Below are 11,356 nucleotides of genomic sequence, written 5' to 3' on the forward strand. Positions count from 1 at the left end.
AAGGGCCTTTCTGATTATAATAACTCATCTCTGGGTCTTTCTTTTGGTCTTCACTCAAAGTTCTACCGATTTTTCAATTTATGATTGTTTAACTTCAGCTAGAAATTAACATTTTGACTATTTTGAGGTAGAAGCACACTTTTTTTAAAGCAAGGCACGTTGAGAGAAGGCTTTGAACTCTAGGGTATGTCTATGGTTTAGAGTAATCTTTTTGGAACTGAATTGTGACACCTCCCTCTTCTTGATATCTTAGCCTAGGCTCCCTAGAAAACATACCCTGAGACAAAGCTAATAAAGCTCATCTTCAGAGAGGCAGGGAGAGTGCAATCTCAGGGAAGAAAGAGTAAGGGGGACAGGGGGACACGCAACTTTTCAAGACGACACAGCTGGCAGCTTGGTCCATGGAACGTCTCTGGAGGGGCTCCTGGGTCTCAGAACAATCCACTGGGGCAGGGGAGAACAAATAATTTATCTTCCTGCATTTCTGAGTTGTGTTTCCTGGCTTCTCCAAGTAGCCACTGGGGAAAGCCAGAGCCTACAAGGGTCCAGTCAAGGGGACCAAGTTCCTGGGACTGCTTCTGTCACCCACTTCTCATCCCAAGGACGTCAGCTTACCCCATTCCCATGCTTTTAAAGCCCTGGACTCTGCCTTTATCTCCATATGCCCCTGTGGCAAAGAAGCAAGCCAGTGGACAAGGCTCCAGGGCACAGGGAGAGCCAAGCTTATCAGAGGTGGTATAAACACACTCCCTCCCAGAAATTCTTCAGGGTAATTACTTCTAGCTACCAAGGCCCTAGCCCCATCTCCTATGTGTTATATGTGGCTATTTTTAACCTGTCCCCACGTGCTCACTCCTCAATCATATTTCTACTCTAAATCCTCTAATTCTATACCTCATTTTTTCTATTTACATTCTTTTCCAAAGTATTGGGTATTTTATTCTTATTTTTTTTATTAACAATTTCCTATCAAATTCACAAAAATAAAAGAACAGAAAAAAGTAGCTTAACAAGTTATGGAAAGATTACTCCTAAAAAGTTCTTTCTTAGGCACTTTTATCTCATCTAATTCCAACTGCTAATTCAACTGTTCCTTTAGTGTCCAGAAAGATGCACAGATGAATATACATTAGTTAAATGACATAGTCAAATTCTCCTTATTAATGAAAAAGAAATGAAGAACAGAAAAAATGCTTAATCATATTCAAGTCTCACAAAACAAAACCCCATATTCTTTTTTTTTTTTTTTTTTTTACCTTTAGAATTAATATATTATAATAGTACCAACTTTGCTTTTGCTACAAAAACATTAGTGGGAAGCAGATGTGGCTCAAGCAGTTGGGCGCCCACCTACCACATGGGAGGTCCTAGGTTTGGTTCCTGGTGCATCCTAAAGAAGATGAGCAAGATGGCAAACTGACATGATGGGCTGGTGCAGCAAACCGACACAACAAGATGATACAATAACGTGATGCAACAAGGAAACACAATGAGAGACTCAACAAGCAGGGAATGGAGGTGGCTCAAGTGATTGGGTGCCTCCCTCCCACATGGGAGGTCCTGGGTTCGGTTCCTGGTGCCTCCTGAAAAAAAAAGATGAGCAGGGAAGCGGACTTGGCCCAATGGATAGGGCAGCTGCCTACCACATGGGAGGGCTGTGGTTCAACCCCCCGGCCTCCTTGACCTGTGTGGAGCTGGCCCATGTGCAGTGCTGATGAGCGCAAGGAGTGCCCTGCCATGCAGGGGTATCCCCCGCGTAGGGGAGCCCCACGCGCAAGGAGTGCACCCCATAAGGAGAGTTGCCCAGTGCGAAAGAATGTGCAGCCTGCCCAAGGATGGGCCGCACCCATGGAGAGCTGACACAACAAGATGACACAACAAAAAGAAACACAGATTCTTGGTGCCGCTGATAAGGATAGAAGCGATTACAGAACACACAGTGAATGGACACAGAGCAGACAACTGGGGGTGGGGGGAGAAATAAATAAAATCTTTAAAAAAAGGCCGAGCAGACACAGAGAACACAAAACAAACAGACACAGAGCAATCAGCGAGTACAAACAATGTGGGGGAGAGGGGTGAGAAATAAAAAAATAAATCTTTAAAAACAAAAGCAACACATTACAATGTTATTGTTAACTATAGTCCATACATTACATTAGTTAATTTCCCCCCCATGTATCCTGTATTATCCTGTAATAGAATATTCCTGTATTTATATTATTATTAACCACAATCCTCATCTACTTCCAAAATCATTGTAATACATTCCCAATATTATCCTCCAGCTGTCCTTCAACTAACATTAATCTTCTTAGACTACTTGTTTCACCCACAATCACATTCATAAATCAACAGTGTTTGTTACATTCATTATAATGTGTTACCATCTAGTCCAACCATTACCATGTATTTACATTTGACCTTATTAAACATTCTACATAATCTAGCATCTTTTCCCCTTTTTCATCCCACATTCCATCTCCCACCAACCTACACTTCATAGTCCAACTCCATATGTCTACTCATTGTATTTAGTTCATACCAATGAGGCCATAGAATATTCATAGTATTGGTGTTTTGTGTTTTTTTAACTTTGAGGATTTTGTTAAGAAATTTGAAATGAAGAAAAATCCTGGCATAGTTATTCTTGAATATTCTCTATGCATATAGATGTATTCTCTATGCTATATAAAAATCCTGACATAGTTATTCTTGAATATTCGCTATGCTATAGACTGGGCATTATTCATTCATTCAGTAAATATTTATGGAGCACCTATTATGTGCTAGGCACTGTTCTAAAGGCTAAGACTACAACAGGGAATAAAACAGACACAAGTGCCTACATGCATGGACCATGTATTTTAGTAAAGGAAAACAGATAATAAACAATATAAACAAATAAAATATATATTATGTTTTATGATGATAAGTGTTACGGAGAAAAGTAAAGAAGGGGGGTTTCCTTTGAAACTGAGCAATCTGTTGAATACAAAACCTATAACCACTTTCAGGCAGAAAGAAGGTGTGAATGAAGCACCTAGAGAATGAAGTGTTCTATAGAACTGGGTCTCTGGGTTAGGACTGTAGCCCAGGGAGTGAGGAGGTAACCTTTACAGAGAACAGCAGGAATTCTCTGTGCAAAACACAGCTTCGGATAACAACTTTCTCCAAGAAACTTACCTGCAGGATACATGGCACAGAGCATTGTACCCCTGGGAGACACATTTGCTGTTAAACCAGCTTTATTCCCCAGGCAGATTGCATGAAGTATACACTACAAAGAGTTGATGGTCATGAATTATTCCTCATGCTTCCAACATGAGGTACACATGGTAGAGAACCATATGAAGTAACACTTTATTCTCCAAGCAGGTTTCCTGAAGTACATGCTGCAGGGAGTTTTTATGTTCTTGCCCTATGTGAGAATCAAATACTGGAAACTGAGCCTTCCTTTCCAAGCATGGCACCTGAAATGTCCTTGACCATGGGGAAAACTTGGAAAGCCTAAGAAAAGAGCCCAAAAGAATGGGAAGTTATTGCTTAATGGATAGAGTTTCTGTTTAGGGTGATACATTTTTTTTAAAATAGTTAGTAGTAATGGTTATACAACATTGTGAATGTAATTCATGTGACTGAATTGTACACTTAAAAATGGTTAAAATGCAAATTTTATCTTATACATATTTTACCAATTAAAAAAAGAAACAAGAAAACTATGTTGAAAAGTTTAGATTCTGAGGGCAAGTACACGAAGTAAAAATAGCTAATAAATGGAAGTGAATGTGGCTCAAGTGGTGGAGCATCTCCTTCCTGCATGGGAGGTCCCAGGTTTGGTTTCGGGTATCTCCCCCAAAAAAATAAGTGGAAAAAAAGAACTCAGGGGAGTTGACGTGGCTCAGTAGTTGAGCGCCTGCTTCCCACATACGAGGTCCCAGGTTCAATCCCCAGCCCCCAGTATCAAAAAAAAAAAAGCTAATAAATATCTCAAAAATACCCTCCTTTACTAGTAGTCAAACAAATGGAAATTAGTTGGATAAGATGTATTTTTTCAAAAGATTTTATTTATTTTTTTATTTATTTCTCTCCCCTTCCCCTCCCCCCAGTTGTCTGCTCTCTGTGTCCTTTCACTGTATGTTCTTCTGTGACCCCTTCTATCCTTATCAGCCGCACTGGGAATTTGTGTTTCTTTTTGTTGTGTCATCTTGCTATGTCAGCTCTCCTTGTGTGAGGTGCCATTCTTGGACAGGCTGCACTTTTTTCACTCTGGGTGGCTCTCCTTATGGGGTATACTCCTTGCGTGTGGGGCTCCCCGACACTGGGGACACCCCTGCGTGGCACAGCACTCCTTGCGCGCATCAGCACTGTGCATGGGCCAGCTCCACACGGGTCAAGGAGGCCCAGGGTTTGAACCGAGGACCTCCCGTGTGGTAGGCGGTTGCCCTATCCACTGGGCCAGGTCCACTTCTCAAGATGTATTTTTAAATTATAATAGTCTTTGCTGTTGAAGGTATAAAGAGGACGTTTCTTTGACTCTGCTGGTGATAGTAATATTTCTGGAAAAGTAGTTGGCAATTTAAATGCAAAGGTTCAAAAATGTTTATAAATCTTTTATCCTGTCAATTTTACTTCTGAGATATTATTTTAAGGAAATAATCAGAAATACACTTAAAAATAATGTCAAATGATTTTTCTCATCATTACTTGTAACAGTACAAAATTGTAAACAGTCTAGATGCCAAAAATAAGGACACAATTCAATAAGTAGCCATGTCTCCTTATAATGACATATTATGCAAGTAATAAAAATAACATCTGTGTGTTTGCTTCTGCAGCACATACACTAACATTGGAATAATATGGAGAAGAGTAGCATGGCCCCTGCTTAAAGATGACACGCAAATTTGGGAAGCGTTCCATATTTTTATTTTATGTATGATTCTTCTGTAAACTCACAACTTGTCAAATAAAGAAAAAATGTTTAAAAAGATTAAAAAATAACATCTACAAAGCATTTTAATGACACAGAAAAATGTGTACAAATTAAATATTGGGTTTGGAAAAGTAGGATATGAACAGTATTATCTCGATGTATATATCTCAGTAGGTGTGGGTACATGAATATCTGTAGACATAATTTGTGGGGCCCAGTGCAAAATGAATATCTGTGGCCCCTTGTTAAAAAATTATTAAGAGTTCCAAGATGGCAATAGCAGAGCATTAAACCAAGTCGGGGACCCATAAGAGCAAGGGGCCTTGTTGTGACTATACAGGTTGCTGGCCCTGCCTGTCGAAGAAAGCACAGTTCTGATCAGATTGCTAAGGATTCAGACACAGGGGTCAGGCAGGGACGTAGTTATGAGAACAGATTACCAGCAAGTATGGTTTTAGAGATCCATAATGGTGGATCAGGGAATGATAGGATGCTCTCCTCCTCCAGAAACTGCAGGGAGCATTGTACCTGTTAAATATATGTCTCAGAGACTTAAATCTTCCGGCTGTTCATATGGTAGTTGAGCCCTGAATCTCAGCAGAGTTGCAGCCACAATCTATTCTCCTATTCTCGGACTCATCAAGGACAATTAACAAAATGATGATGATGGGCAATGCCCATCCCTGAAAAACAGAGTATCTACAACTGCAAGCAAGTCAGTTACATCCATCTGCACCAGGGGATCTAAGCCCCTCTCAACTGGAAGCAGAGTGGACACCACCATCCTAAAATCCTCAAGACTGAGGAATGAACAAACATAAGAGAGGAATGCAACTATGGATTAAAATAGATTTATTGGGAAATGGACTTGGCCCAGTGGTTAGGGCATCCATCTACCATATGGGAGGTCCGCGGTTCAAACACCGGGCCTCCTTGACCCGTGTGGAGCTGGCCCACGCGCACTGCTGATATGCGCAAGGAGTGCCCTGCCGTAGGGGAGCCCCACGCGCAAGGAGGGCGCCCCGTAAGGGGAGCCGCCCAGCGCGAAAGAAAGTGCAGCCTGCCCAGGAATGGCACCGCCCACACTTCCTGTGCCACTGACGACAACAGAAGCGGACAAAGAAACAAGACGCAGCAAACAGACACAGAGAACAGACAACCGGGGGGGGGGGGGGGGCGGAATTAAATAAATAAATAAATCTTTAAAAAAATAAAATAAAATAGATTTATTATTCTAGTAATGGAAGAACTTGTAACTTTGATATAAAGACAGGGGAGTGGATGTGGCTTAAACAGTTGGATGCCTGCCTCCCATATGGGAGGTCCCAGGTTCAGTTCTCAGTGCCTCCCAAAGGAGATGAGCAAGACAGAGAGCTGATGTGAAGGGCTGACACAGCAAGCTGACACAACAAGATGATGCAATGAGATGATGCAACAAGATGACACAAAAAGGAGACACAATGAGGAAGGCACAAAGAGAGACAAGCAGGGAGCAGATGTGGCTCAAGCAATTGGGTGCTTCCTCCCACATGGGAGTCCTGGGTTCGGTTTTCAGTGTGTCCAAAAAGAAGATGAGCAGACACAGAGAGCAGACAGAGCAAATAATGAGGAGGGAGAGAAGGAAGAAAGGAAGGAAGGAAGGAAGGAAGGAAGGGAGGGAGGGAGGAAGGAAGGAAGGGAGGAAGGAAGGAAGGAAGGGAGAGAAAGAGAGAAAGAGAGAAAATAATAAAGACAGTGAGACAGTGGTCACCAGAGGTTCTTAGCGGAGGGAGAGGGAAGAATAGGTATAACATGGGCATTTTGGGGACATTGAAACTGTTCTGCATGATATTGCAATGGCAGATATAGGCCATTATACATTTTGTTAAAACCTATAAAATTGTGCAGTGTGAAATGTAAATGATAATGTAAAATGTAGACCATACTTAGTAGCAATACTTCAATATTAGTTCATCAACTGTAACAAATGTACCATACTAATGAAAGATATTATTAGCAGGGGAAAATGTGAGAAGGGAAGGGGTTGGAGTATAAGGGAATTCCCTATATTTTCTTTCCCCCTCCCCCCTTTGTTTTCAACATAAATTTTTTTTTTAGGAGGTATCAGGATTGAACCCGGGACCTCATGCTTGGGAAGCAGGTGCTCAACCACTTGAGCTACATCCACTCCCTCAATGTAACTTTTATGTAACCTAAAACTTGTTTAAAAATAAAGGAAAAGGGAAGTGGATTTGCATGGATAGGGTGTCCTCCTACCACATGGGAGGCCCAAGGTTCAAACCCAGGGCCTCCTGACCCATGTGATGAGCTGGGCCACATGCAGTGCTGATGCACACAAGGAGTGCCATACCACATAGGGGTGTCCTCTGTGTAGGGGAACCCCACGTGCAAGGAGTGCAGCCCGTAAGGAAAGCTGCCCAGAGAGAAAAAAGTGCAATCTGCCCAGGAATGGTACCACACACAGGAAGACCTGACGAAGCAAGATGATGCAACAAAACAAAACGCAGATTCCAGGTGCTGCTGACAAGAATACAAACGGACACAGAAGAACATACAGTGAATGGACACAGAGAGCAGACAATTGGGGGTGGGGGGGTGGGGAGGGGGCCCTGGGGCAGGGAAGGGGAGAGAAATAAAAATAAAGAAATAAATCTTTAAAAAAAAGTAAAATAAAATGAAGGAAAAATAAAAATAAAAAAGAAAGTATGGTCTCAGAAACAAGTCAGAAGCCCAGTTATTGGAACATGAGGTCAGAGCTGGGCTAGCAGTGAGTATAACTTTGTGTACCAGATCTCTGGGTGATGGGTCTGACTACTTTCCAGAGACCAAGATTTGTTTTAGGCGCCAAGGTAAAACTTGTCTCCAGAAGGTACATGTGGGGAAAGATGGGCTGTAGAAGTTGGGAATCAGGCAGGTTCTGACAGACATAAGGAAATATTAAATTACGCAAGTTGAATAGACTTTGCTTTAATTAGATCAAGTTCCAGAGCTATACTGAAGTCCAAAAACGGAAATGTTTAAGAAAGAGGAAGAGTGATTCCATACCTGTTTTGAAGCACCCAGGGCTGTAGAAATATCATGACCAGCAAATTGGGTACACTGTTGGGGTACATTCCAGTAAGAAAATTTGAGAAGATTAGTATTCATCTCTAAGATGTGCCTCTCACTGGGAAGTTGTTCCATGGATAAAGATGTGGCTTCTGTTTTAAGCTGGAAATCTGGCACCATTTCCTAACAGATTAAAAATATGAGCAAATCATTTACATATCTCCTAGAAATCAAGGGGTTTGCATGTTATACCTGAAATAATTTGGATAATGCCATGGGTTGGTTTTTGTTTTAGTTTTTAATTCTAATTAAGCCACCTATCATTACATGGTGATAATTTTCTCAAGTATGTTCTTCTTCTTTTTTTTTTTTTTTCTGTATTTGTCCTTATGGGTGCACTCCTTGCGTGTGGGGCTCCCCTATGCGGGGGACACCCCTGTGTAGCACGGCACTCCTTGCGCGCATCAGCGCTGCGCATGGGCCAGCTCCACACGGGTCAAGGAGGCCCGGGGCTTGAACCGCGGACCTCCCATGTGGTAGACGGACGCCCTAACCACTGGGCCAAAGTCCGTTTCCCAAGTATGTTCTTCTTAAAGCTATTTAATTTTATTTAGTCTCCTGTAGTATAAAGAATTTTGACCCCTAGGAAAAGTATGATCTGAGTGTTCATCTATTACTTCTTATGGGGGAGACTTCTCTGATCCATTCTTTTTGAAAGCTATCACTCTCCCACTGGAAGGGATTCTGATAGGTCTGTCAACTACATAGCCCTCCTTTCTCTGACACAGGCGTGGATGTATAAAGGCTACCAGGCCACCCTATCAGAGTGCCTAATTCCCCTAGGCACATGATTTGTCCAGGAGGGAGCAAGTGGCATCACCTGGGTCCTTTTTCAAAGATTGATACAAATGCTGGAGGAGCGAGTGGCCCTCTTTTCTCTGGACTAGTTGGCTGTGAGGATAGTATATGCCTGGAACTGTTTTATGGTCGTCTTTACTCCCATATGGAAACAGCCTACCTGAAAATGAGCCACACAGAGAAAAGCAGAACCAAGAGAAAGGCAGGGGGGAGATCCAATGATTTGATTCCCATTCATAGATCCAGTTTGCTTGAAGTAGGGCCCATCCACTGAACTTCCCCTTTTGGGGAGTCTATGCATTCCTTTTGTTGCTTAAACTAGATTGAGGTGAATTTCTGTCACTTAAAACTGAAAAGGTCCAGATATTAAAAAACGAACACTCCAGCCATGTGGAGTCTCGGTAGCATTACCACAAACCCTTGTCACCACATGAATATTAACCAGAGGTTTAAGCCGTATGGGCGGCGCCGTTCTTGGGCAGGCTGCACTTTCTTTCGCGCTGGGCGGCTCTCCTTACAGGGCACACTCCTTGTGCGTGGGGCTCCCCTACGTGGGGGACACCCCTGTGTGGCAGGGCACTCCCTGCGCGCGGGCCAGCTCCACACGGGTCAAGGAGGCCCAGGGTTTGAACCGCGGACCTCCCATGTGGTAGACGGACGCCCTAACCACTGGGCCAAGTCCGCCACCAGTATTGGTATCTTAACAATATTTAGTCTTCCATGAACACAGAATGTCCCTCCATTTATTTAGGTCTTCTTTGACTTCATTTAGCAATTTTTTTTGTAGTTTTCTGTATGCAATCCTGTAATACTTGGTTAGATTTATTCACAGATATTTGATTCTTTAAGTTGCTATTATGAATGGAATAATTTTTTTGATTCCTTCTTCCAGAGTTTCATTGCCTGTGTGTAGAAACACTACTGATTTTTGGGTGTTGATTGTATACCCTGCACTTTGCTGAATTAATTTAATAGCTCCAGGAGTTTTGTTGTGATTTTTTCAGGATTTTCTGTGCATAGGACCATATCATCTGCAAATAAGGAAAGTTTTACTTCTTTTTTTCCAATTGGACACCTTTTATTTCTTTTTCTTGCCTAATTGCTCTGCCAAGAACTTCCAGTACAATGTTGAATAACCATGGTGGCAGTGGGCATCCTTGTCTTGTTATTTCCTTCTGAACTGGACAATTTCCTTGTGTTGTTTGTTTGATTATCTGCTTCTTTCTGTTTCCCTTGTTTTTTATTTCTTTAAATGCACTCACCAAAAAATATTTACTGAAGACCTGGTATGTGTCTGGTTTTGTTCCAGGCAATGAAAAAATATACAAAACCCCCTGTCCTTGAGGAGTTCACATTTTAGGTACACATTGAAAGTCTTGCAATAATCTAATGTTCTCACTTTCTTTAAAAAATGTTTTTCCTCTCCAATTTCCATATTTCTTTTTATTCTTTCTGGAAGATTCTCCAACTTCATCTTACAATTCATGTATTAAACATTTTGCCCCTGCTATAATTTTTTTTAAAAAGATTTATTTATTTATCTCCCCTTCCCCCCAACCCCAGTATTGTCTGTTCTCTCTGTCTGTTGGCTGCCTGTTCTTCTTTGTCCTCTCTTTTGTTGTCAGCGGCACAGGAATCTGTGTTTCTTTCTGTTGCGTCTTGTTGTGTCAGCTCTCCGTGTGGGCAGTGCCATTCTTAGGCAGGCTGCACTTTCTTTCGTGCTGGGTGGCTCTCCTCATGGGGCACACTCTTTGCACGTGGGGCTCCCCTACGCCGGGGCACCCTGCATGGCAGGGCACTTCTTGCGTGCATCAGCACCGCACATGGGTCAGCTCCACATGGGTCAAGGAGGCCCGAGGTTTGAACCACGGACCTCCCATGTGGTAGTTGGATGCCCTAACCACTGGGCCAAGTCTGCTTCCCTTGCTCCTGCTATAATACTTTCATTTCCAAGGGCTCTTTATTATTTCATGAATGTATATCTTCCCTTATCTTTCTGGGAATTTTTAAAAAAGATTTATTTATTGATTTCTCCCCATCCCCTCGTTGTTTGCACTTTCTGTGTCTGTTGTCTTCCTTGATTCTTTAGGAGGAACCAGGAGCTGAACCCAGGACCTCCAATGTGGGAGAGAGGTGCCTAATCAGTTGAGTCACCTCTGTTCCCTGCTTTGTTGTGTCTCATTATGTTTTATTTTCTTGTGTCTTTTGTTGTGTCATCCTGTTGTATCAACTTACCGCACATGCCTGTTGCATCAGCTTGCTGTCTTTGCTCATCTTCTTTAGGAGGCACCAGGAACCAAACCACAGACCTCCCATGTGGTAGGTGGGAGCTCAATGTCTTGAGTCACATCTGCTTCCTTCTGGGAACTTTTTTTTTTTAAAGATTTATTTATTTATTTATTTATTTCTCTCCCCTTCCCCCCCCCCGGTTGTCTGTTCTCTGTGTCTATTTGCTGCATCTTCTTTGTCTGCTTGTGTTGTTGTCAGCAGCATGGGAATCTGTGTTTCTTTTTG

The 11,356-nt window shown here is 42.3% G+C and overlaps 1 non-coding gene across 1 annotated transcript; it reads left to right on the plus strand.

Moving 5' to 3' along the window:
• Positions 1 to 4,822: 4,822 nt before the first annotated feature.
• On the plus strand, positions 4,823 to 4,929 carry LOC111766497 (U6 spliceosomal RNA). The gene has a single exon (XR_002798532.1). It is a non-coding gene; the product is annotated as a U6 spliceosomal RNA (small nuclear RNA).
• Positions 4,930 to 11,356: the final 6,427 nt, after the last annotated feature.

Source organism: Dasypus novemcinctus, chromosome 21 (genome assembly GCF_030445035.2).
Source record: "Dasypus novemcinctus isolate mDasNov1 chromosome 21, mDasNov1.1.hap2, whole genome shotgun sequence".
NCBI lineage: Eukaryota > Metazoa > Chordata > Mammalia > Cingulata > Dasypodidae > Dasypus > Dasypus novemcinctus.